At 36.4% G+C, this 23,784-nt stretch overlaps 1 protein-coding gene across 1 annotated transcript in view; it reads left to right on the top strand.

The window, feature by feature from the left end:
• The window catches only part of PTPRD (protein tyrosine phosphatase receptor type D), a 533,426-nt gene that overhangs the window by 92,090 nt on the left and 417,552 nt on the right, over nt 1-23,784 (top strand). The gene's annotated exons all lie outside the window — the stretch shown is intronic.

Here is a 23,784-nt window from a genome sequence, read left to right as displayed (position 1 = left end):
CAAGAAATAGAAATGAAGCTAGTCACATCTTCAAAATTCATAATCCACAAATTCTGTAAGCAAGCAAGTATAACACCATTTCCTACCTTCTTTTCTACTTTAGTTGAATCAAATAAAGTCATTTTTGTCATGTGGGAAGCCAGGCCACAATCACCTGAAAGGCCACTGTACAATTCAAACCCACACAAACATCAAAGGGAAGATATGTGTTGCCATTTCATGTCATAGTAAGCTCCACATGAATCCATGAAACACAGGCATACGACCTAAGGGTTTCTCAATTTCAGCATCATGAAAGAGTAACATTCAAGAGAACCATTTAAGAAAATACAAAATATTGAAGTAGATAGGGATATTCATAGATTTGAAATTAAATGGCATATATGTTTTTAACAAGAATGGTCAATTCACAACAGAGAATTAGTTATTTAAAACAAAAGGGTCAGCAGCAAAAATAATAAGTAAATAAAAATAAATAAGCCAAACAGAATCCAAGTACAAGTAAGATTAATCTTACTTACTCTATATCTGTTATTTAGATACAGTTATACTCATTATCTCTTAGATACAGCTAACTATGGTTAGCTATACAGCTTAACTATGGTTAAGGAGAGAAAATTTAATGTTATTTAAATAAAGTAATAATAATAATACATTTTATAGATATATTCTCCAACTAAGCTATTCCCTTTTAAAAGGTGTAAGCCAGAAGCCCTTGACATGCGGTCTCCTTTTTTACTGTAAAAATTTTCTGTGGACCTAGAAGACTAGAAATTGAAGAATGCTGAAAATGAAGACTGAAAGGCGGCTATAATTATAATCCGAAGAATGTGTCCATCAACACTATGCTAGTAGAATAGGATGGAATTTAAAAAAAAGTGTGTTTTCTAATGTTCAAAAGTGGTGGCTCTCTGAAAACACAGGGAACTGCAAAATCCCGCCATGGCTCAGTGTTCTTTCACCCAGAGATCTTGACCTCTGTGCCATACAGAAATGTAATCGGCAAGCTTTCTACTACATTTATTTTATTTTATTTATTGTTAAGTCTACTATACTTATTTTGAAATGATCAGTTTCTGTCTTCCACTTTTCATATGGTGGGAGTATGTATATCTTTGCTATTCTAGTCTTTCTTATACCAGGCATTGGGATTATAGAGAATTCCTACTTTGATCTAGCAAAACTCTGTTGGATCAGTAGCAGCTACAATTGCACATGTGCCTGCTGCCCAGATAAGGAGAACATTACAGTAGCTTCCTTATGGGCAGTGGAGAGAAGGAGTCTGGATAAACTTTGTCAGAGATCTGTTGCCAACACTGTGTTTGGATAGGTCTTTAAGACTTTAAGCATAGTAGATAGTAATAATTAGACAAACATGAGTCTGTGAAATGATGCACAAATCATACTAACAGGGTAAAAGACCTCAGAAGAAAAGAACAAGTCTTATGAAAAAGATTTATTATAGTGACCAGGAAAGAACTATGAACAGATGTTTTACTTTCACAATAAGAACATATGGTCTACATGCAAAAGAGGAGAAAATCATAAGGAACATCAAGATGAGTTGGAAGGAAAAAAACTTCTAAAATGAAATAGGAGCTTGATGGTGACAAAAAGAAATTTGGAAAGAATAGAAAATGACAGTATTGGACATACATATAGCATAATGGACACCATAAAAGAACATGAAAAACTGTTACATAAAGTCAATGTGTCTTATAGGATGCAGAAGGCGATGGGGAACATGAGGATGAGGGCAGGGAGAGGAGAGAAATAGAACCTACACATTAGTAGTTTGCCTCCCACAAGTAAATAATATAAATGAAAAATGAAAATTAAAATAAAAACAACCTTCAATTGAAGAACATATTGGTAAGCTTAAAAATGACTTGATTATGTAGATTGAAAAGGGCAATCACTTCTTTGGAAAAATTCACTAAAAAGAAACGTATACCTAGGACATGTCCTCAAATATATATTATATGTGATTTTCTTATAAGCATATAAAAACAAATAAAACATAATTAATAATTTTAACTTCATGATTTAATAATAATGACAATTTCATCAGTTAGCATTTATTGATCATTTTCCTCTAAGTCCCTTTCTTTAATCATTCCATGAAAAAAAATTGCAAAGAACTTCAAATGAAATAGACCTTATTCATTATCACTTTATGATCATTCTCTGCTTCGAAAACAATTATATTGTGCTGTTACCAATTGAAAGGTACCATGGGACTCAGAATATGAAGGGGTTATAAGATGGTATCTTTTTGCAAAAAAAAGTAGTTATTTGGAAAAAGGGAGTGTTCAGTTTTAATAGCTATTAAAATTATAAATACTCACTAGTATGGATTATTGATGCATTGTCTAGAATGATCTTTGTGCAATTAAGTAGACAATTTAAAAATAGAATTCTTGTAGTGCCTGCCTGGCTCAGTGGTTAGAGAATATGACACTTGTTCTCAAGGACGTGAGTTCAAATTCCATGTTGGGTGTATAGCTTACTTCAAAAAAAATAGAACTCTCTAATGTATACCCCAAATAGATACATATGCATCAATTAATAAGCTAATGAAAACCTAACATTTAAATATGTGAGTATTTCTTGACATTACGTATATGTAATTATACATAGGATTTGCAGTTGTTTTGATTTTCAAAAAATCTGAATATCACCATAAGCCCTGTGGGTTAGCTTTCAATGGAGTGAATGAAAATATTTTACCCTACAGTAAATAATGTATGACCATATTTTTTTAACCAAAAACAGTAACTAAATTTTAATTTATTGTATTAGATAAGATGTTCTAAAAGTCTTAGTGCAGTTTTAATCTTTAATATCCTCAGAAGCATAAATGTTATAAATTCACAGAAAATGTTGTTTTGTATTTACTTAGTTTGTAATTTTGAACCATTACAGTTTTGTCTTTTAATTTTAAAACTTCCTGTCAGCGTTTGCCATTGTATCATTTTTCTAGGGCTGCCGTAGCTAAATACCACAAACTGAGTGCTTCACACAAGAGAAAGTTACTGTCTCACAGATGTGGGGGCTAGCAGGTGTCAGCAAGGTTGGCTCCTATGAGCGCCATCAGGGGAAGGATCTGCTCCAGGCCTCTCCTATTGGCTTACAGACAGCCTCTGCCTGTGTCTTCATGGTGTCTTCCTTCTCTGTGTGTCTGTATCCAGATTTCTTCTTCTTATAAGGATACTAATCATATTAGATTATAGCCACCCTAATGGTCTCATTTTAACTTAATTGTCTTTGTAAAGACTCAGTCTACAAAATACATCACATTCTGAATTTTTTTTTGTGAGGGGAGGGTTAAGACTTAAATGTATCACCTTCTGCAGGAACACACATTAACCTGTAACAGCCATCTTGGTTTCCTGTACTTTCTTTTCTCAGCAGTGGCTTGGGAGGTTATATAAGATTTGCAGTCAGAAACAACTTGCTGGCACTGCACTGAGCCTTTGGGCTAGACCCTGAACCCCTTCAGAATCTCAGCTTTTTCATCTGCATGTGAAGCTACCGCTTACCTTAGAAGCTTTTGTGAGATAAGAGAGCTACAAAAGTAGCAGCCTTCATGTGTAATTAAACTGACTTGAATTTGAGCCTCTGCTTCATGGCAGCTATAGATGTGAGGAAGGTTATTTTTCCTGGGTCTCATTCTCCTCATCTCTAAAATAGGAAGAAGGATGTTTGCCTTCCAGAAGCACATTGTGTAAAAATTTAAATGAGCTCCATAAATATTAGGAATTAAGTCAGAATTTCTTTTCAAAAAACAAACATCTTGTAAATGGTAAAGTATGGTAACATATACTCTTTTCTCCTTTTGTTACTTCTGTGTAACATCCCCAAATTTATGGGCTATTCATTCTAGCATTACTCTAGGTTATTTTATTTTTCTTTAGAATAATGTGAGACTTTGGCTCTACAGTGCTGTGAGCATAGAACTTTTTTTTTTTCTTGAGTAAAATGACATCAAATACCAAAGCCTAATTTGTGTCTAACAATACAATGTCAGCTTTTCCCATCCCAAGTTCACAAGAAAAGTCAGCCCTAATGCCCCCTAAGGCTCTATTGTATGTAATGACTTAATTTCTGGCCCGTGCATCTAGAATAGTACTAGCTTTGTACTATCCTTGGGAGAATTGAAAAAAGAATCAAATTATATTCTGTAGGGCATAATTATCTCATGGAACCCCAGCTGAGAAGGGCCGGCTAAATTTTCTTTTGTTTTTAATGACAATGGACAAAAGCTTCTTTCCTTAAAATCCTTCCTGCATCCCTGATTTTAATGTGCTTTTGTTGCTCACTGATTTTTATGAGGTAGGGAGGAGGCAGCTATTATTTTCATTTCACACAGATGGAAGTTGAAGCATGGAGATGTCAGGAATTGTCTCCAGAGCCTTCTTGAAATAAGATAATGACAAAGTGGGGAATGCAACGCCCGTTCAGCCCAACCACTAGACTGCTTCTATGGGATCAAGACTTCCAATTATAAAATGGATGTAATGTGTTTTATATAGATATTGATTCCAAGGGAACCAGAAATGTCTGATGCCATTTAGGACAAAATTGGAATTATATTATCACAGCAATAGCATGATTTGAATAGGAATTTTTGGAATGCAGTATTATGATTTATCATCACCCTAGTTCACTGATTTTCAAGAGACAGACATTGCTATCATCATAGTTCTAAACTTTTTTCCTTGAAGAGATTTAAGGCCTATATGCACACTTTGGGAGAACTAAATCCAACTTTATCTCTACTTTTTCTGTTGATGGTTTGAGGTTTACTGACTTGCAGGATAAGCTCAGCATGCCTTGAAGGACTACTGCAAACTGGCTTTACATATCTTGATTCCTTGTCATACAAAACCTGTGATGTGTATACAATGGGCAATTTATTGGTTCCTGAAAATGTTTTGAACGTACCAACCTCTACATCTTATGCTTATCATTGAAAGGCAATGTTTTGCTGTTCTCAAACCAGGATTTTACATATTCTTCAAGGTCTCCATCAGATACCACCAACTTCATAAAATCTTTCCTGGCCACTGAGTTCCTATTTTCCTCTTGTTTTTATGGGCATTTATTACTTAAATCATCTATTTTGTTCTAGATACATATTATCATGCTTTTCTAATTTTCATGTTCCTGTATTTCCAAACAAACAGCAAATTCCTTAGAGGCATTGCTTTGTCTAATCTTCTTTATGTATGACATGGATTAGCAGGATGTGGGATGCAGAAAGTTGACATTCAATAAATATTTGTTTATAGATTCTTTGGAACCATATCTTAACTTTATGACTTTATCATTAAACACGTTTCCTCTAGCTATTTCATGTAAGGAAAAGAAAGAAAATGTGCTCCTGAAACCCAATTATTGTTTTGAGGATTTTTACTTCCTTTACCTGTTTATATACTTGCTTTGAAGATTCTAAACATGGAGTAAGCTAGAAGATTGGATGGTAATTTCTCATGAAGATTACAGGTCTAGGACTTTACAAAACCTACCTTTGAGCAGCCCCATACTGTGCCCTTCAAAGAATAAGCAGTCAGTGTAGCTAACTGGTAGATTTAGTACCTCTATCACTGCCACTCGCATCACCATCTCCCTATGAGCTGGAAAAGCTGCAGATGGGTCTGCTGCATTTTTTGTTCTATCTTGCAAAATGGGTTTATCCTGTACATTTTTCATATATGTATGTACTTTCAGACAAGTCATAAATATTAATAAGGTTTTCAAAATTTTTGTGCTTGTGGATACTATGGGGAAAAGGATGATAAACAATTAACAATAATTTATATGATATAGTAAATGTCACGTGTGTTATAAAATAGAGCAGCTAGGGAAAATGAGGCATAGAAAGGGAGTGATTTGACCAAGGTGAATATGGAAGTGAGTTCTAAAGCTGGTCCAGAACTCTGGTCCTCTATTTTTCTCTGCCATTTTCTTTGAACTGTACTGCTACTCCTGGACCGAGGGGCCATTCCTCTTTGTGTACATGGATTGTTTCATCATGTTTTCCATACATCTTCCTGCTGCTTGGAACAGAAAGACTATACCTGATCCTACATGGTGAAAGTCATATCGTTAGATCCACAATGCATTAGGCCAATCATTTATCATTTCTACATTCTATATACATTTCTAAGAGAATTTGAGCTCTACTTTAGTTTGTATATAACTTTGACTTATGATATTCTTAGTAACAAATTTATTTTCTTCAGAAGGACTGGGGGGTAACTAAGTAAAGCATACCCTGAAAACCTAGAAAAGAACTAAGCTGAACTAAATAAAACTAAGTTTCTATCTTAAATTTTCTCAGCAGAATATATTTGTTTTTATTGCTATGAACAGTAGTCAGTTTTGAATTTACCACAATTTATTTGTTCCCTCTGGTATTAATGAGCCTTTAGATTAATTCTAGTTTGTGCCTCTTTTCTATAGTAACATTTATGTTAATGCTGGTTATATCACTAGCAATGTAACTGCTAAAAGATATAATAAGTATATATTTAACTATATTAAATATGAAACAAAACTATTTCAAAGGGGTTTTACCAATTTTCACTGTCATCAGCAGTATATGGAGTATTCCTTTGTTCCACAATCTTGCCTAAATGTGATGTTGTTCAATTTCCAATTTTAAACATTCTGGTGAGTGTAGGGTAGTTTCTTGTGATAATAATTTACAAGACTAATATTGGTGAATAAGACTAATATTGCATCAGCACTCCTGCATCCCTTGGGTAAATTCCTAGCAGTGCTACTGCTGGGACCTAGGGGAGTTCTCTTGCTAATTTTTTGAGGAACCTCCCCACTGTTTTCCAGAGGGGTTGTACCAGCTTACATTCCCACCAGCAGTGTAGGAGGGTGCTCATTTCTCCACATCCTCGCCAGCATCTAGAGTCTCCTGATTTGTTCACTTTAATCACTCTGACCGGCATGAGGTGGTATCTTAGTGTGGTTTTGATTTGTATTTCCCTGATGATGAGGGACACTGAGCATCGTTTCATGTGTCTGTTGGCCATCTGGATGTCCTCTTTGGAGAAGTGTCTGTTCATGTCTTTTGCCCATTTCTTCACTGGATTATTTGTTTTTCAAGTGTGGAGTTTGATGAGTTCCTTATAGATATTGAATACTAGCCCCTTATCTGATATGTCATTTGCAACTATCTTTTCCCATCCCATCAGTTGCCTGTTGGTTTTATGGATTGTTTCCTTTGCCGTGCAGAAGCTTTTTATCTTGATGAAGTCCCGGGAATTCATTTTTGCTCTTGATTCCCTTGCCTTCGGAGATGTGTCAAGTAAGAAATTGCTGCGGTGGAGGTCAATGAGGTTTTTTTCCCTGCTTTCTCTTCTAAGGTTTTGATGGTTTTCTGTCTCACATTCGGGTCCTCTATTCATTTTGAGTTTATTTTTGTGTATGGTGTGAGAAAATGATCTAGTTTCATTCTTCTGCATGTTGCTGTCCAGTTCTCCCAACACCAACTGTTAAAGAGGCTGTCTTTTTTCCATTGGATGCTTTTCCCTGCTTTGTCAAAGAATAGTTAGCCATACATTTGTGGTTCCAATTCTGAGTTCTCTATTCCATTCCATTGGTCTATGTGTCTATTTTTGTGCCAATACCATACTGTCTTGATGATTACAGCTTTGTAGTAGAGGCTAAAGTCTGGGATGGTGATGCCTCCCGTTCTGGTTTTCTTCTTCAATATTACTTTGGCTATTTGGGGTCTTTTGTGGTTCCACAAATTTGAGGATAGTTTGTTCTTGTTTTGAGAAGAATGCAGGTGCAATTTTGATTGGAATTGCATTGAATGTGTAGATTGCTTTTGGCAGTAATGACATTTTAACAATATTTATTCTTCTGACCCATGAGCATAGAATGTTTTTCCATTTCTTTGGGTCTTCTTCAACTTCCTTCATAAGTTTTCTAGTTTTCATTATACAGATCTCTTTTATCGTTGGTTAGGTTTATTCCTAGGAATTTTATGTTTTTTTTGTGTGTGTGCGTGTGCAATTGTGAATAGGATCAGTTTCTTGATTTCTCTTCCTGTTGCTTCATTATTGGTGTACAAAAATGCAGCTGATTTCTGTATGTTGATTTTGTATCCTGCAACATTGCTGAATTCATGAATCAGTTCTAGTAGTCTTCTGGTGGAGTCTGTCGGGTTTTCTATGTAGAGTATCATGTCGTCTGTGAAAAGTCAAAGTTTGACTTCTTCTTTGTCAATTCTGATGCCTTTGATTTCCTTTTGTTGTCTGATTGCTGATGCTAGGACTTGCGGCACTATGTTAAACAACACTGGTGAGAGTGGACATCCCTGTCGTGTTCCTGATCTCAGGGGGAAAGCTCTGTTTTTCCCTGTTGAGGATGATGTTAGCTGAGGGCTTCTCATAGATGGCTTTTATGACGTTTAGGAAAGTTCCTTCTATCCCGACTTTCTCGAGAGTCTTTATTAAGAAGGGATTCTATATCTTGTCAAATCCTTTCTCTGCATCTATTGACAGGATCATATGGTTTTTATCTTTTCTTTTGTTAATGTGATGTATCACATTGATTGATTTGTGAATATTGAACCAGCCCTGTAACCCAGGCATCCTTCCCTAGGTTAAGGAAGTTCTCTGCTATAATTTGTTCAAGGACTCCTTCTGCACCATTCCCTCTCTCTTCCTCTTCTGGAATTCCTATGATATGGATATTGTCCCGTTTGATTGTATCGCTGAGCTCTCAAACTCTCCTTTCATGCTCCTGGATCAGTGTATCTCTCTTTTTCTCAGCTTCCTCTTTTTCTATAATTGTGTCTTCTAAATCACTTATTCTCCTTTCTGCCTCTTCAATCCATGCATTGGATGCCTTCATTTTATTTTGCATCTCATTTATAGCACTTTCTAATTCATCACAGCTATTTTTGAGCTCCATAGTCTTTGTAGCAATAGTTTCTCTGATGTCTTCCATGCCTTCTTCAAGCCCAGCGATTAATTTTATGACTATTGTTCTAAATTCTTGGTCAGTTATATTGCTTATATCTGTTTTGAGCAGTTCTTTAGCTGCCATTTCTTCCTGGAATTTCTTTGAAGGACAGTTCTTCCGTTTCATCATTTTGGTTAGCTTTCTATCTTCTGTTAATTTTAAAAGCTTGTTATGCACTCTGCCCCTGTGGGTGCTGCTGTATTAAAGCAGGCTCTTTGACTGTCCAGGGCCTGTTCGTTCAGGAAGTGTTCTTTGAATGGTGTCTCTTGGTTTCTCTTGTTGAGACTTTGGTTATTTTGTTTCCCAACTCGTAGTGGTATTTTGGACTCTCCACCGTGTGTACTTTGGCTTGTTTCTTGAGGTAGCCCTTAGGTTCGCACTCTTGTTCCTCGATGGTCGGGGTCGGCTTCATGCTGTCACTACATCTTTCTTCGCCACTGCTCCATTTGGATATTTTCCTTGTGAATTGCTTAAATCTTTTATCGTCACTCACTCCCTCCAAAAGACAGACAATAAATTTAAAAAATCGATAAATAGTATTGGACCTATGGTGGATATGTGTTTTGTAGATATCTCCTTGCACTCCTTTCTTAATAAAGTCTTTCTATGAGCTATCATTTTAAATAATCCCAACTTCTTTATTGTTGTTACTTTGCCTGTTCCAAGGTTACAAATATATTTTTCTGTGTTATTTTTGGTAAGATTTATTGTTTATCTTCACGTTTATGTTTTTAATCTATGTAGAATTAATTTTGATTTTTTTAAATGTTTATTATTTTTGAGAAGTAGAAACAGAGAGCAGGCAGGGAAGGGGCGGAGAGAGAGGGAGACACAGAATCTGAAGCAGGCTCCAGGCTCTGAGCTGTTAGCACAGAGCCCGATGCAGGGTTCAAACCCATGATCCTGACCTGAGCCAAAGTCGGACACTTAACCGACTGAACCACCCAGGTCCCCCAAAGTGGAATTGATTTTGTGTATGGTGTCAGATGGGGGGGGCAACATTTTTTTTTCCATATAGATTTCCACTTGACCCAGTGCTACTAATTGAAAAGATTATTCTTTCCCACTGCATTACAGTTGCTTATAAATCAACTGCCTAAATACAGGTGGATATATTTCTAGAGTTATTATTCTGCTCCACTGGTCTGTTTGCCCTTCAGCCAATACTTCACTGTCTTCAATTTTGTCACTTTATAATAAGTCTTGGTAACTGGTAGTGTTATCTTCATTAGGTAGTCCTTCAATATTTGTTCTGTAAGATTGTTTTGACTATTCTTGGTTCTTTGCACTTTCTTACAACTTTAAAAATCAATTTTCTGTTTCTCAAGGAAAAACATGTTGAATTTATGTTGGGATTACATTAAATTTATAGATCAATTTAGGAAATATTGACATCTTTTCAATAATGAGTCTTTTAAGCCATGAACATATTATGATCACTCATTTATTTATATCATCTTTAATTTATTATTAATGCTGCATAACTTTCTTCATGGAAATATTAAATTTTATTCTATTTATTTCTAGGTTTTATATATATTTTCTGATGCTGTTGCAAATGGCACATTTTTAAAAATATTTATTTTCTAATTGTTTTCTTGTGATTATAAAATGCAACTGGCTTTTTGTATTCAGCAGCTTTGCTGATCACTTGTTGATTTTAATACTTATTATGTTTTCTTACCTTTTTCCCCATTCTAGTAACTGGGCAAGTTGACTATCTCCTATCCAATTACAGACACATCCAACATGCTCTGACAGAAACTGGCCTGAGGAGTGCACACTAACTGTTCAAAATGTCATTCCTTTAAAAAGCTTACAAAATTTCCTTGCTTTTAGATTATTAACCCAACTTGAATTGTGGGCTTTATCTCTGGGCAGAGACTGCTTAAGGAAAACAGAATCTATGGAAATAAAATTATGCTAACTACTACCTGTCAGTACACTTGGTGAGATCAATTGAGATCTCAGACACATACGTCACTTCAGTTATATCACCAGGGAGGAACGTCATGCTATGTGGTTTTAGCCAATGGTAAAAGACATTTTAGAACAATTTTGTTCTCTCTGAGCTATGTGGCAAAAAAAAAAAAAAAATATATATATATAATTGGAAGAAGGGGCAGAGAGACACAACTAGTTTCAAGTTACTAATTTTCCTAAATCACAGAACAATATACTACTTAAAAACTCTGACAATACACTACTTAAAAATACACTACCTAAAAACTGACAATGATTTTACTAGTTGATTGCTGTCAAAAGAGAACAAAATTAATTCAGATGCAGTCATAAGAAGCTGAGTTGCTTTGGCTGCTTGTATTTATTATTTATTTTCTTTTTTTAATGTTTATTCATTGAGAGAGAGAGAGGAGGGAGAGAAAACATAAGTGGAGGAGGGGCAGAGAGAGAAGGAGACACAGAATCTGAAGTAGGCTCCAGGCTCCACGCTGTCAGCACAGAGCCCAGCACAGGGCTTAAACTCAGGAACTGTGAGTTGAAGTCAAACACTGAACGAACAGAGCCACCCAGGCACCTCAACCTACCTGTATTCAAAATGTGATAAAAGTACTGAAGAAAATGGACATTTCAAGAGGATCTTTATTTTATGTTGGTTAAGGTAAATATCCCCTTAGTATCATTAGTTTTTGCTGTATACCAAACCATCCCAAAACTTAGTAGATTAAACCAGACATCACTTTATTTATCTCACAGTGTTCTGGGTCAGCATTTTGGGTTGAACTCAGCTAGGTGGCTCTGCTGTTATGGACCACATTTGGCTCATCTTTCCTGAGCTTCCTCATGAGCCTGTGGTCAGCTGCCAGGTCCTCTGGGGAATTACTGGTCTCAGATGCTAAGGTGGTAGCTCATCTCTGTTCTACATGGTCTCTTCATCCTCTGCCAGGCTAGCTTGGACTTGATCAATTAGTGGTGATGCCAGGGGACCCAATGTTAGCAAGTGGAAGGAAGCACACAGAGATGCTTTCTCGGTTTTCTGGGCTTCCTGAGGCTCAGGGTCAGAATGTGCACATTGTCTTTTCTGCCCTATTCTGTTGGTCAAGGCAAGTGGCAGGAACGACTGGAGGAGGAATAAATTTCTTTATTAGAGAGGCTGAGTAAAGTTGAATTTTTTTTTTTTTTTAGGTTACCTGCTGTACCATCTGGACAACAAACTGTAGTGATCTATAATGTATTTTAACATTATAGGTTAAATATTTTAAATACTGGCAGTTTCAAATTTATGTAACTAATAAGAAAAAAATAAAGAATTAAATACCTGCATGTTGGGATGTTAAAAGCATTGCTTTAATAATGGAGGAAATCCTGGAGTGAAAACCTGAGGGATGAAATGGACAAGATAGCTGAGACCGAAAAGCTAATTTGGGAAGCCAGCCAGCAATTGACTCACAGCAGGACTTAGCTTCTAAATCCTGAAATAAAGGATTTTTGAATTATTGGAATGGCTGTGTTTTCTAATAGTGTGAATGCAGTGTACTATTGAATATTAGTATCACTGCTAATATTACAAGGTGTAAAAGGGTCAAAACAAGGCTTTGATGTACAAACTTCAGATTTTTTTTTTTTTTTAATGTGGGTAGAAAGCCTTTCCGGAATCACAGATTTAAAAGTGTGACTACAGAGGTTCAGCTTTGTACATGAAAGCAGAATTTTTTTTCTAGATTTCAGAAATGCAAATGAGGACTAACATCAGATACTTTATTTTTCAAGTAAGAAATTTAAAGTATGTTAAAGTGAGCTCCCCCGTGAAGAAAATTCATTTAGTTTTCCAGGGCCTGTTGCTATCTAGGAACAGAGAACAGTGACTCAAAACATTGAAAAGCAACACATTATTTCTGGTTGTTTTAAACAGAATTGGGAAAGGGACAGTGCCACAGGATCTTTGAAAAGTGAACCAGTCAAAAAACTTCACAGCAGAGTACAATGGCAATGCTCACATAAATAGAATGGAAGGTTCTGCAGAAACTTGCAGCTGGGTGGGTGGTGGGGGAAGAACTGCATTTTTAAAACCATTGGCGCACAGCCACTGGAGAAGTCGTCTAAATATAAATCAGACCATGTCACTCCATAGCATAAAGCCCGCCAGTGTCTTCCCACTGCATTTCAAATGCAGTCCGATCTCTGCAGTGTGGCCTACAGGTCCTGGGCCATCTGGAGCCAGCTTGCTTTCCCAGCCTACCGCACACTGCCTGGCTCACTGGGCCCCAGTCACTGCTCTGGACAGTCTGGTCCCTCAACCTGGAAAGCGCTTACTTTTTCTGTCTCCTTGCCCTGAATGTATCAGGCAGCTTGTCCTGTGCGTTGTTGTATCTCTGTACCTGTCACCATGCCTGGTGTTCAGAAATATTTCTGGAGCATAAGAATGAAGGAATTGATTTTTAAAACAAAAACACAGTTGATGTGTAAAGGTTATTCTAGATTAGGATAGATGGTTTACAATTCTAAAATGAGGACATTGTATGAACATCTCAAAAAAACAATGTCTTTTCTCCTGTGTGTTACATCATATTGACATCAGCTGTCACATTGAAGCCTTTAACATTTGGTTATTACAGCAAGTGTTTGACTCCAGAAGGGCATTGGTGGACGAGTAAAAGCTCTTGTTTTTATCCATCGCCACCTGAAGTGTATGTGTAAGAAGTCTAGAACAGTGGAACTCCGGTGACTTGTGTGAGCTGGGAGAGAATCATACAACTTTATTTCTGTTTATTTTTTTATCTCCTTTAAAGAATGTCTAATTTTGTGTGTTTGACAATATATGTAGTTCATTAGTAATATAGTAGGTATATGTAATATATTAAATACATATTTTTCACATGCATTGTTAAACATGCACTATATTTGTGTGTGGCCTGTGTGTAATATATTTATATATGGGATGTATACATCAATATAAAGCGATAAGTTTGAAAACAATGAAGTTTTTTTCAAGTTTACTTATTTATTTTGAGAGACAGAGAGCAAGCAGGAAAGGGCGAAGAGAGGGAGAGACAATCCTAAGCAGGCTCTATGCTATCAGTGCAGAGCCCTACACAGGGGTCGAACTCACCAACTATGAGATCATGACCTGAGCTGAGATCAAGAGTGAGACGCTTAACTGATTGAGCCACCCAAGTACCCCAAAAATGATGAAGATTTATGCTGTGAATAGTTTGACCCTAGTGACAGTGCTGTGGGAGAAAGCAACCACCTTTTCTAAAAGCTTAGGTTTGCAAAAGATTTTTACAAGGTGATATCATAACACATCATGGTTAAATCTATGATTTAAAAAAAATACTAAAGGAGGGACAGCTGGGTGGCTTAGTCGGTTAAGCGTCTGATTTTGGCTCAGGTCATGATCTCAGGGTTCGTGGCTTTGAGCCCTGCATTGGGCTGTATGCTGACAGCTAGCTCAGAGCCTGGAGCCTGCTTCAGGTTCGGTATCTTCCTCTCTCTCTGACCCTCCCATGCTCACGCTGTCTCTCTCTCTCTCAGAAATAAATTTAAAAAATATTAAAGGAAACATAATAAAGAAAAGGAACAGTCTAGTAAGTTTGTGAAGGAAACATCATAGGACATATCACAAAAGGTGGAGAAATTCCTAAAAAGATGGCATTTTAATTTGGGCCTTGATCCCCCAGCACACGCCTGCCAGTAGTATACCCTGTTTGCTCCCCTGGCTTGGGTTTGCTCGTGTTAGTACCTGGCTACTTTCCTACTTTGGAATATAAAAATATGTGTTTCAGAAGGTTTCTGTGATGATGCCTAGACCTAGCGGAGAAGTTCAGTTGATGTTATTTGACATTTTATTTTCTTTTAGTCAGATGAGCCACTCATTTAAGATTATAGTCAGTATCCAGAAAGCTTGGAAAGTCAGGAAGTTATTACATCTAATTTGCAAGGTATTACACCTGGTTTGAATGACTTTAAACTCTTTTTTCTGATATAGGTATTATAGCATATTTTGTTTGAGGATTTTATAGAAATGTAATAAAAACGACAGTATTTTACAAAAGCCTTTTTCCAGAGGTCTTGAATATATTTTCTAAAAGAGTAACTATGGGAAGAATTTTTTTTTCATTGTTCATCTGACACATCGTGGTATGAGAAATGCATAGTGCTTTTATTACTGCAGGACATTTCTGTACTTTACTATCAAATCACTTTATAATGCCAACTGCTTTTGAAAAATAGCCATTGTGTGTCTTCATTTCTTTTTTCAATATGGCCATGTTGCCCAAAGCAACTTTATAGTAAAGAGCACTCGGGCTGGTATCTTTCTGCTTAGATAACTGTCCTGTATAACTCTGTGACTTCACTATCTAACACATTCTTATTTATTCCCAATTAATCAAAAGGTATCCTTGCTAAAGTTTAAATAAAAGAGAAAACCCCGTAAAAGAGAACTTGATGGTAATACACAAAATAGAAACACTTTATGGTGATATAAACGTGCCTACCTGTTATTAATTCAATTACTAACTTGTGAGAATTTTTGAAAATCTATTTCTGGTTAATCATTTCTATTTCTAAACATACCTTTAAACTCTTTGTCTCTAAGATACTCAAATACACAGCAATGGGTTAAAGATTGACCTTTTGAAGAATTTTTGACTAATGGGGTAAACTTTCATTTGTAAATTAGTTATCCATCTAGGACAATGACTGTCAAATCTTTTGTCCAGTAACATTCTCTCATCCTTTTTTGTTATACAACCTTCCTAAAGTTTTCTTCCGCCTTCATTTGAGTGAATCTTGATATTGTCTCCCAATTAAAGGAGAGACTTTTTCTTTATGTTGCTTAGTGTAGAATTAATCATGGCTTCTTCTAAGCTAGGTGTCTCTATTATATAAGTCAGAGATGATTGAAGCAGAATGCTATATGAGATAAAAAATTGGCCTAGGTTCTAAACCCTCCACTGATACTAACCAGATGTGTATTCTGAGGTTATTAATTCCATTATGTTATTTCATTTCATTATTGCCGGCTAATAGAAAGAATTGCCCAAGATTACCTGTAATATTTTTCTGATTTTTATCAATTTATGCTTCCATTAAAGGAGACTCAGATATGAAGAAGGTACTAACAATGAAGAAGAATGTTATATAACTGAATACAAGAAATGTGCAAGTGAGGAGGAAAATGTATATGAAATATCTCTAATTAATACTTGTCCTCCTTACCTTTCTTTATGTTACTATTTGTTTTAATAATCACTTATTTGGTTTCTCCACAGAGAATCTAATTCTTCTACTATTAGTGTTGTTCAGAGATTTTCAGAGAGACATCAGCCTAAGTCATGAGGTCAATATTGGGAAAATGAAGAGACTATTCCTTAATTCCACATTCCCCAGCCATTCATGATGACCTCTCACTATTGCACTTTCTGTCTGTTGCTGGCAGTGATTTGAAAGAACAATCCTTAAAACTGGATATTTCCATCCTGGGACTGTTCCCTTTGAGAAGAGCCGAGCTCCCAGCATAAGAGATGGGAACCATGTCTATTCACTGACAGACATCAGTGCAACAATGTCTGCCCCATTTAACAGATTCATTCTTTTAATTGGTGACAATATTTATGTCGCCTAAGCCTGTGAACTGAACTTCCCATAAGGCAAGCCAATTTCAATTCTAGCTTAGGACAAAAAGGGAAATTTGGGAGTCATCCATAGTGTTTTGACTGCCATGCCCAGGAATTCAAATCTGTTTTGAGTTTATATACTAAAACTGCACTGAAAACACCTCCAATTGTTGGGTTTAGGAAACAGTGTACTAGAAACAGGCCTTTAAAATTCTAATTAGTGTTTATTCCTCAACATTAATGAACTATTCTTGGACAGTGTCTCCCAATGTTGACACTGTTGATATTTTGGGCCAGTTAATTCTTAACGGGTGTGGGGAGGGGGTGTATACTGTACCATGTGAGATACTTAGTAGTATCCTTGTCCTCAACTTCTTATATGTCATTAGCTCCCTTTATGTTGTGACAACAAAAAAATCTCTCCAGACCTTGCCAGATGTCCCTGGGGAGGTGGCAAAATCATTCTCAATTGTGAGCTTCTGGTCTAGAGCTTTGATCACTTTGAGGATGGAGTTGTGTTCCTAGCACCTGTGAGTAGGCAAAAAACACTTTTCGTTGAGCTTTGGTTTGGAAAGATTTAACAACAATTAAAAGGCCCTTTATTTTGCTTTTAAAATATTTTCAAGGAAAAAAAAGTAATCAGTGCTAAAGGGAATGATAATTTCCCTACAAATGTAAAAATTTACTTTTCATAGTAAATAAGTAAAATATATCATGCATTGCTAGACTTCTTTTCCACTATGAGTTGATGGAAATAAATAAAATGAACATAATAATGATATTAGCCCCTTATAGATATTTTAAAAACTAAATGCATTTTAAACAAGAAATATTTTATATGTGAGAACGAAGGAACACCCTTTTTGGTTTTAAGATAATGAAAAAGAAAATGAAGTATAGTGAGTTAGGAATGATGGTTTCACTTCCATTTAAAGATGTCCAAAGATTAAAATAATAGAATCTGTTGTATTGCTTGGGTAAGAAGTGGCTGGATTGAATATCTATCTATACTTTGTGAGATTAATCAGTTACTCACTTAATATATGTTTTTGGAAGAATGCAACAGATAACAGAGTCCCATTAGCATGCTGAATAGACATGTAATTGAACTTTTCCATTGCCAGTTTCCAGCAGCGTTCCATAAAACTAGATAGAAGTAGTTACATGCCATAATCATTTAAAGAAATTACATCCTTTTTTCTAAAGCTCTTCCCCTTTTCAAATTAGAATTATAGTACTGTTTGTAAAGGTAAAATAGGCAGGGACATAAGGTGTTTGTTTATTTCCCTCTTTATCTGTTTATTTCTCATGGCATACTTCACTTTTACTGCTTGAAAGAGAAAAACATGGGCAAGGTTAATAATGTCCTTTTGTCATTAATGAAAATAACTATGTGTGCTTCAAATGTTAAGTTTTGACATTTTGTAGAGATGTTATTGATAGTGATTTGGAAAGTGAATTATACTATATTAAGCTCGGATAATTGGCTTTTCTCTGTATGTATTAAAACTAAATATGTAGAGACCCTTTTATAGTATCAATATTGATAGGTATCATTTTAATCTTCAAATATTCTTATAATTCAGTTGATTTCTCTAAATAAGTACTGAGTGCTTACTTAGAGTCACTTGGTATCCTCATATTAAGTCATAGCCTACTCCAAAATGAGATGATTATTACTTTTATTTATATGTGATAACTCATGAAATCTCCCTCTCTTCCTTCCCCTCCCCCAACTTATTGCCTTGTAAGCATGTTTAGGGCAAAATTTTTGAAAAAAAATAGGGTATTTGATATGATATGCCATTATGTGAAAGAGTAACATTTTTAAGAAGATTTGAGTTTCACTTATAAAAATAATTCCTGATATCCTTTATTTTTGAGTATTTTATCTGGACATGGATTGGGTATACAGTTGTTTTATCAGTGTGCTATTTAACTTGATAGCCTTTATCCACTCTCCTCCTTTTTCTCAGCAACATTTTTCATAATGGGCATTGAGGCTTTTGGTGCTGCATGTACTTAAGAATGTGTTTCATATTCCTCACTGATATTAATTAATTGAATGTAGCCATTTCATAAGAACTATACAAATCATTTCCCATGGATGTGTAGAAGTATGCCTGTCTTTCCTGTTTATGAGACGTGGCACATCTTTGCTGTCAGAAGCTCCCATTTCTATTACGTGAAAGGAGGACTTTCACTAGTGGGGGGTGGGGAAGCTTTTCTAGCTATGACATGAAATACAAATGCTTCCTTTTAATAATAATATTTCTATTTGGCATTTTCCAGTTATACACTTAACCCACTTACTGATCCTTCCTTTATATCCCATGGAGTCGTAAAAAAAAAAAAAAAAAAAAGACCAGGTGCCTGGGTGGCTGAGTCAGTTAAGCATCTGACTCTTGATTTCAGCTCAGGTCATGATCTCACAGTTCATAGGTTCGAGATCCATGTCAGGTTCATAGCTGACCACGGAACCTGCTTGGGATTCTCTCTCTCCCTCGTTCTCTGTCCCTCCCCCACTCTCGCTCACTCGCTCTTTCAAGATAAATAAGCTTTAAAAAAATTTTTTTGTCAAGGTATGAGACAACAATACCCTGGGGAGTGTGTGGCCCAGAGGTTTAGTGGGTTTCATCATATAACACACTGAATCTTTAGAGTCAGTTTATGAGGAAGCCAAGACTACAAAGTTCCCAACTCACTGTTTTCATCTCCAACCTTAAAACTCGTGGCTCATTTATGGCCATGGTGTTCAGGCTGTTGAAACATGTTACCATAGTCTTAACGTTAAATACAATAAAATGTTTATTTCCCTTGTTTCCCTAACTCTGAAAGTAGCTAATTATTAGTGCAGATAAGTAACATTTCCATTCTGCGGAAAGTTTTATTGGATAGAGCTGGAGGATTCTTGTCCTAGCTCATGATAAAATATTTAGGGGACTATTTCCACATGGAAAATCCTCATAAATAAGTGAAATGTTGAAAGTGTATTTATCTATATATCTTTTTTTTTCGTGTCCTTGTGTTCTAGCTGTGCACTGAGGGCAGGAGTTCCCAGATGGCTCTCAGAAAGCCTCCATCAGCTTGCTGTAAACTCCAGCCACATCCCCAAACCCCCGCCCCTGCCTCCTAGCTTCAGCCACATAAGCCCTCTGCTTATGTCTGTTTTACAAATTCGGGTTTCCTGGTAGCACATCTTGTGCACAAATGGTTGCTTCTCCTAAATGATTAGCAACCTGCTCTGGTCGATTTAGAGAGTCTGGACTGGCTTGGGAGGTTAATAAAAAGAAGTCACTATTTTGGGACTTCCTCCTTACAACACCATCCCCCTAACTTAATGGAGCTATGTACCGTTTCTAAGACGTCTAGAATTGAGAGCATGGTGTTGTTAGATAAGACAAAAGCAAAATGATAAACAATGAGATATAAAAAATGATATCTAGTTTGCTGGTGACAGCAGGGCTTTCTTGTTTATTTTTAAGTTCTATGGACATTTTTTAAATGAAAAATTCTTTCCTTTTCTCTGTGTTTTCAGAATGATTTGATTCTTTAACTCCCTTCTGCAGTGACCTATGTAATTTTTAAAAATTATTTTTGAAATGATGAACTCACAGATTTTAGTAGGATGTGTTTCAGTTAATTGCAGTTTTTCTTCTGGCTGCCAGATCTTCCTCCATTTAGCTGATGGGAGCCTCACCACCTTGGCTCCCTTTTTTGGATATGACCTAGTAGTTCCCAAAAATCTCATTGCTTCCTGGTAGGACAAGATGTTGCACATTCATTTTGCATATTTCTTACAAAAAACTGACAATCATTCATTTTGTCAGTTTTGTCAGGATTCTAATTTTAAAGAAAGAAAAGTTCCATTTTGCCTTTTTTCTGTTATATTAACACAATCTACAGAAACACATACTACAATTCAGGAAGATGGCAAAAATCCTTCAGCATGAATATTAGTTTGAATATGAATATACTTATTACAGGAAAGGGTAACAATATTAAACTGAAGATAAGGAGTTGGGTAGATGGCAACGTATGTTATCACTTGAAACTGATTTATTGAGGCTTTTAGGCAAGTGTACCTTTTGTTAATTCCGTTTCAAATTATATTGTGCACCCTGGCCCTCTGAACTGTTAGCCATGCAATGTACCGAAACACAAAAGTAGATGTTTGGCTAATTGAAAAATCAACAAAATTATTGTTCCTCAAAAGGATCTTTGTTCTGTGAGCAATAAGAAACCAGAGAGTTTTAAATATCTACCTATCAATCAATGTATGTATGTATGTATGTATGTATGTGTGTGTGTATGTATGTATGTATGTACATATCTATCTATGTATATATAATATATTTTTTCATTTTATTTAAACGTACATGCATGGCTCAGTTTTATTTGCATGTCCCAGTGAAGGAAAAGCACAAAGAGCAAGGCATGTAAAAATCAGAATTAGGCTCTGCTGAGGCCTATTGGACACACGAATGATAATGTATGATGTAAGCTAAACCACGGTACTTTGAATATCCCTCAACTCCTTTTCCTGCTTTTTTCATTGCAAAGTGCTTGGTGACTCTTTCTCTAGGCTAATGGAAACTACCTGTAATATTCACTCATCCTTGTTATTTTCACTGTCAGTGTTTCCTTTAAAAATCCATTTCCCATTTTCGTTCTAAAATTTAAATTCCACATTACTGATACGCAAGCCAGCATTTCCTTTTTGGCAAAGTTTCCAAGTAATAAACAAGATATGGAGTGGAGATTAGCTGGAATGAACCTCTCACATAGGTTTTATCTTCACTCCTCTGATCTCTTTTTGTCGAATCCAGGCCAAGGACATAGCCCATTTAAGTACAAACATGTATGTTCTTCAGCTGCATTCATTCCTGGATCCTAGCAGTGTTATAAGTCCATAGGTAACATTTTTAGGCTCATTTGGAAGAATTTAGTCTTCTTATGCCACTTAGTTGGGCAGAGGAAAAAGCCCAGTCACTTCTTCCCTGAGAGAGCATTTCATACATCTCCATCTCTGTGATCGCACCGAGTCATTATGTAGCAGTTGGCTCTGATACGCTTGCACAGACACAAATTGAGTCCGACAGGACTGATGTCTCCTGGACTTTGCTGTCATTTGAAATGCTGGCATGAGAATGGGAACAGAGAAAGGGGGAGGGGAAGAGAGATGGTTCTTTTAGCACTTTTCCTATAAAGTTTGGAGAATTTTAGCATTTGATAGCCGTGAACTGCCTGATAAGTTGTTTTCCAGATGAGATTGATAACAGTAGCAGATTTGGAACAGCTGGCTAGTTTTTGGTTTCAAGTAGATGTGTTTCAAAGTATAACTTACCATTTCATGCCACCCTCAAATCTGTTAAAAATAAGAAGGGCTATCTAGTGGATTGGTAATTAGAATGACCCCCCACACACACACACGATTTCTTTTAGTTTTCTCTTTCCTGCATTGAAACCATTCATGCATAGTAATGAACAAGATAAGATTTTTTTAAAAAAATTTTTATTCTCAGTCTCAAGCTCAGTTTCAGAAAAGACAGACTATAGTATCTGCACTACAATACTTTCTAAAGTACAAGTCATTTTAGTGGATTAGGTTATTTCTGGATAACTTTAGAATTTCCTGTCAAGGATTTTGAATGTGTTTCAAACATTCCAATATACAAAACATAAGGGTATACTATTTCATGAAGCCAACACATTTTGATTGTCATGCTCAAGTTCTTATAATGATAGAGGGAGCAATAGCCTTCATTACTCTCTCAGTATTGATAGCCTACCCTGTATAAGATGCTGTGCTTGGGGCGCCTAGGTGGCTCGGTTGGTTAAGCGTCCAACTCTTGATTTCAGCTCAAGTTATGATCTCACGTTTATGGAGATTGAGTCCCACACTAACAGTGTAGAGCCTACTTGGGATTCTCTTTCTCCCTCCCTCTCTGCCCCTCTCCTGCTCTCTCTCATGCTCTCTCTCTCTCTCTCTCAAATAAATAAACTTAAAATTTGTTTTTTAAAAAACAAGCAAACAAAAACCACTTAAAGATGTTGTGCTAGATTTGTTGAAGGTTCCTATAGGAACACTTATTTATCACCTGAAGATTCATATTTCAAATTATTGCTTGGACCCAATCATCACCTTCCCTTCTTTTCAGTTCCTGCCAGGACCTGAACCATTTTCTTTTGCCTCCTCTTCTTCTGATTTCCTAATGAAGCGTAACTCCAGGCCAGTGGTTTCAATGTCATCCCTGTACATCAGTTGCATCAGCCTCACACAGGAACTTGTTAGAAATGTAACAAGTTTCTGGAACCCCATTACAGACCTAGTGAACCACAAACTCTGGGGGCAGTGCCTAGCTATTCATTTTTTTTAATGTTTTATTTATTTCTGAGAGAGAGAGACCGCGTGAATAGGGGAGGGTCAGAGAGAGAGGGAGATACAGAATCCGAAACAGCCTCCAGGCTCTGAGCTGTCTGTCAGCACAGAGCCCGATGCGGGGCTCGAACCCACCAACCGTGAGATGATGACCTGAGCCGAAGCCGGATGCTTAACCGACTGAGCCACCCAGGTGCCCCGTAGCTATTCGTTTTAACAGGTTTTCCAGGAAGTTCTGATGCATATAGATATTTGGGAAGCCCTACTCCAGCCAAACTGGTAGACTCCTCTTTTCCAAAGGTTCTTTCCCACTGCCCTGCCTTTAATAGAATTCCTGGAATGCTTTTCCTCTTTTTAGTTAAATCCTGCCTACAATCCTAGGCCCCCTTTGAGATACCACTTTATCTATGATACCATTCCAGATCCTGGCTTTTATGGCATTATTTGGTTTTCTTTTCTTACACTCATCTTCCTTTTCCTTTCTTACACTTTTCTTCCTAACTTACAGTAGTCATCAAATGTGAGAATCTTATTTTCTCTACTGAGCTGGAAAGTCACAGAGGATGGAATTTGACTCACTTTTTGTGCTCCATGGCCCTTTATACTAAGTACACTTGCACACAGTAGGCTCTCTAAAAGCAGTTTGCAGCTTATTGATTTTACATAGAAGATTGGGAAAGCAAAGCTATTGCCTAGGAGACATACACAAATCCTGTTAAATCAAATAGGCTCATGCTAACTATTGTTTTGACTTATTGAAGTCAGACTAGACTTGAATGTTGATGTGTCTTCAGGGAAGAAGCCAAACGTGCCAGTGTAAAAAATTCT

The sequence above is a fragment of the Hyaena hyaena genome, unplaced genomic scaffold, assembly GCF_003009895.1.
Source record: "Hyaena hyaena isolate Hyena2069 unplaced genomic scaffold, ASM300989v1 scaffold_422, whole genome shotgun sequence".
In the NCBI taxonomy this organism is placed as follows: Eukaryota; Metazoa; Chordata; class Mammalia; order Carnivora; family Hyaenidae; genus Hyaena; species Hyaena hyaena.
This window is presented reverse-complemented; position numbering and strand designations above follow the sequence as displayed.